This window comes from Palaemon carinicauda, chromosome 23 (assembly GCF_036898095.1).
Source record: "Palaemon carinicauda isolate YSFRI2023 chromosome 23, ASM3689809v2, whole genome shotgun sequence".
Lineage (NCBI taxonomy): Eukaryota > Metazoa > Arthropoda > Malacostraca > Decapoda > Palaemonidae > Palaemon > Palaemon carinicauda.
In genome coordinates, this window is record NC_090747.1 from 8,064,537 (window position 1) to 8,069,536 (window position 5,000).

Consider the following 5,000-nt stretch of genomic DNA (forward strand, 5'->3'; position numbering starts at 1 on the left):
CTCTACCTAGTCTTTCGTTGCTCTTAAATCTTTTCTTTTGTGCATGCTTTTAATCTTGACTTCACATTTATGAAGAATATGATATCCCTGGACGCATGCCCAGGGTATAGTGGGTACAACACACCAGGAAAGAGCAGGATGTATGACAATGGAAACAGAAACAAGAGTATTAAAAGAAATGGTTGGATAAGCTCTCATAGCTCCTCAGTTCTACATTTTAGCTACTTGGAATAGAAACAATCACCTCAGCAGGTGTTAAGGATAAGCCAGTTAACATTAAGAATGGAGTCAGTCCAGACTCAACATGTAGATTTGATGTCCAGTCATGAGAAAGCTGATTCCATAATAACTCACTGCGCCTTCTCTTGTAGCCTTTGCTAGAAAACGTCTAGGTAATTTATGCTGATACTCACGTTTTTGGTCCTTTGTATTCTTATGTTTCGCAAAATTGCACAAATGCTTTGTACATGGCACCACTACAATTGGGACTGGCAGTAGTTGATGTCAAATAAACAGCTGAAAAGCACCCATTTAATTACAAGTTCCTTTTGCCACTTCGCACTTTGACTGGGCTAGACACTGTTGTTGTCACCTATGACATTGGGGAAAAATTAGCACTGAATGTTTTAAAAATCATCTCTGTTGTAAATGAAAGGCTAGCAGAGTTAGATGAAGTTTTTTCCATTGGCAACCGCATTCCTGTGTGTTTGTTTTTAGTAAAAAATATATCTGAATTGTGAAAACATTACAGATATTTATACTAAAATGTGGAAGAACTACATTGGCTAGAGGAATACGAATAAACTGCACTATCCAATAAATATCAGAAGCAGCCTTAAATAAAAATCAGGCAAACACATTAATAGATGGCCCAATAGTGTGAAGTATTGTCAAGTGTACCACTACCACTTGAAGCAACAGAGTTTTCATTAAACCCAGGACAGTCTCATCTGGTGCTAAGCTGGCCCCAAACGAAGTCCTTGAAATGGTTTGTCAGTGAGAGCCATCCCGTTGTAAGGGTGGAAACTGAAAGGATAGTAGAATAGGTTGCACTATCTTATGTGCATGTGAAATTAGATCAATATGTATGAATCCTTTGACTATGAAATTCGATGTGGAGGCGAATGATACTGATAAAATATGGGATGATGTAAATGGGAGTGTTCATAATTATGGTGCTGTGCAAGAGGAAAATGGTAATGCTATTAGATATTGGTAACATATATTATACATGTACATATGGTATATAGTTAAAAGATAGATGTGGGTATAAAAATTATGTAACCACACTTACTGTAGATTCAATACTCTTAAACATGGTTAATGACACAAAATTCCATAAAATTCATCGGTTTGATCGGAAATAACATTTGCATTCACCTTATTGGATATCAACCTTATATTAATTCAAACACATTATAGGTCAAGATTGATTGTTTGATTGATTTAAAGTTTTCAGGCATCCTGTTATAGGTCAAGACAGCACCATAAAAAGCCCTGAGATTAACTCCAAGAACTTCAAATCTGTCCATTATTTCTCGAGATTAATCTTGGATGCAAGATCATAATTTACTGAACACTCGTAGCTAATCATAAAAAGATTTTTTTTTTTTACATAGAAATATTATACGCGAACACTGCTAATGAAGAAATATTTCATTAAGGTTTTAATTCATATAATGCTTTGGTTACAGTACTCTTCTATGGCAGCAATCTAGTTTCAAGTCTTAAGATAGGTATTGTTCAGTCAAAACTGAATTACCAATTATGATAATAATTGCTAGATAATATGCATTCTTATTACCTTCGCCAATGAGGTTAAGATTTCGAGTATATTTGGTTATTTGTTTATTTATCTGCGTGTCTGTGGACAAGATTACGTCAAAACTATTCGACAGATTTTAACGAAATTTTCACCAAAGGTAGAAATTAGGTCATGGACGGCTCCATTAAATGCTGGAGATGGTCCGAATCTGGATTCGGATTCTTGCTTATTTATATATTCATTTGTCTATGTGTTTGTGGACAGAATTAGGTCAAAACTAATCGACGGATTTTTACAAAATTTCCACTAATGATATATTTTAGGTCATGGACGATCCTATCTAATTTTGGAGAATTCAAGCTTTATTTATTAATGTATTTGTCACTGTGTTTTGGGACAGGACTACTTCAGAGCTACTCTACAGATTTTGACGAAATGTTCCGGAAGAAATAAACAGATCTTAGGTCATGGACGACCCCATTAAAAATTTTATAGGATTCGGGTCAGGGTCCAAAATGTAGATTTGGATTTCCATATCTTGCAATTTAATAGATAACATGAAAGCAGTTCTATTAAATTTTGGTGGAAGTCAGACCTCTCTGATTGCTCTTGTTTTATATGTTATTATTCTTATTAATGCCAAGATTTAATAACTGCAAGTGAGGGGGAAACACGAGAGACCTGGTTGTTAATTCAATAAAATATAAGCAATATATGAAAAAAATCTCCAGTTTAATATCAATATCCATGATTGCAATAATGTGGAAAATATTTCGATTTGTTATTGAGAAAAACCACTGTAAGGGAAAACTAGGGGAATCAATGAAACCCAATAAAATTGGGGTAATTTCCTTGTAAGAGAGTGAGTAAACAGATCAGTTATTAATTAAACCCTTGTCACTGATTTAGCGTTCAACAATCTATCTAAAGTACTGTTCATTGTTAGATTCTGTTCCAACACGTGGTGGATCTGGGTTCTGATTCGAGACATAATATCTTTGGCTTCTTTTTAAGATAATAGCTTTGATTTCAGTGTCAACAAGCAATGGTTTTGTCTTCTTTTTCAATACGTAATTGATTTAGATTCGATTTCAAGACTCAATGGCTTTGGCTTCTTTTTCAATACATAATGGTTTTACATTCTATCTTAAGACTCATTGAGTTTGGCCTCTTTTCAATATGTAATGGGTTTAGGTTCTATTTCAAGACATAATGTCTTTGCTACTTTTTCAAAAAGTAATGGGTTTAAATTCTATTCTAAAGCACAATGGTTTTAGCTTCTTTTTTTCAATACGTAATGGGTATATGTTATATTTAAAGACACCATGGTTTTATCTTCTTTTTCAAAATATAATCGGTTTCAGTTCTATTTCGAGACGTAATGGCTTTTTATCATTCTTCAATTCGTAATGGGTTTAAATTCTATTTCATGATGCAATGGCTTTGTCTTCTTTCTCAATATGTAATGGTTTTAGATTCTATTTCAAGACGCAATGAATCACGCTGCTTTTGCAAAACGCAATATGTGTATATTCTATTTCAAGGTGCAATGGCTTTGGCTTCTTTTCTAACTTTTAATGGGTTAAGATTCTACTTTAAGACATATTGGCTTCAGCTTCTTTGCCAATGCGTAAGGTTTTTAGATTATTTCTCGAGTCAAAGGCTTTCTCTACTTTTTAAATATTTAATGGAATTAGATTTTATTTCACGATGCAGTGGTTTAAACTTCTTTTCAATAATAAAATGTGTTTAGATTATGTTTCAAGACTCAATAGCTTTCGGTTTTGTTTTAATACTTAATAGGTATAGTTTCTATTTCATGATGCAATAACTTTAACCTCTTTTTAGATATATAATGGGCTTAGATTCTATTTCAGGATGTAAAGGTTTTGGCTACTTTTTCAAAATGTAGGGATTTAGACCACTGTTTCAAGACGATATGTGTTTGTCTTGTTTTTTTTTTAAACATTATGCTTTGAGCCTCTATTTTCAGATGTAATAGTTATTGTTTCTTTTGCCAGACATAATGCCTAAACTTATGATTCCAATGGTAATGCCTTTAGCTTCTGTTTCAAGGCATAATTGCGTTATTTTATGTTTACTGACGCAATGGTTTTTTCTACAATTTCAAGACGTACTGACTTTTGCTTTTATTTGTAGATTTAATGTTTGGATTTTATCTTAAGACATAATTGATTTAGCATCTTTTTCAAGACATACTGGCTTCATGTCATTCCATAATGTAATATCTTCGTCTTATTTTTTTATATATAGAGGAATTGACTTTGTTTTTTTTTTTTAGACGTAATGTCTAGGCTTCTTTTCCAAGCCGTTGTCATGGTTTTGTACTCTGAGGTTACTAGGCATCAGAATCAAACACTTCTATTTATCCTTAACCTTTTATTTTTGTTCACACATACATACAGTCGCATAAATTCACAGTTATATATCCCCTTGACCCTGGTAAAATTTCTAGGCTATGAATATACATAATGCAATGAATAAAGTTTATAAATATAATATATATATATATATATATATATGTGTGTGTGTGTGTATATATATATATATATATATATAAACTTGTCACCTAATGTGATTAGTATCAAAGAATTGAGAGTAAAAGTCTTTGTAAATTATAAAAAAAAATGAACAATGTAAACACATATAACTTACAATAGTTCAATAGTATCCCTTTGGTTATACCACAACATCGTTTCACTCCTTAAATGTAGTCTTAAAAAATCACAAGATACTGCCCTAGAATATTAACCACAAGAAATTGGAACATTTGATAATATTGCCTTTTTTTCCAGCAACGATATACAATATTCAATTATTTAAAGGTATCTACACAAGTACAAAAATGTACTCAAACCCTCACCTGTGTGTCGCCTCATTACTTCCCAGTTGTCTTGATACATTCTTTATCAAAGCTTTTTTTCTATTTCACTGTTACTGTTATTTAATTTTCTCTTTCTAAATCCTACATCATCTAAAAAAAAAAAAAAAAAAAAATCATGGAACCGGGCAAATGGTTGGAAAAAATATTTATGCTAGTAACAAAACTATTACAACATTATGGCTATAACTTAAGTTCCTCTACAAAATACTTTTGTCTTCTATTTCAATACATAATGCTTCTGGCTTCTCTTTCTAGAATTAAAGGTTTTAACTACTGTTTTAAAAAGTAATGACCATAGCTTCTGTTTCACCATCTGTTAGAAGATGTAAG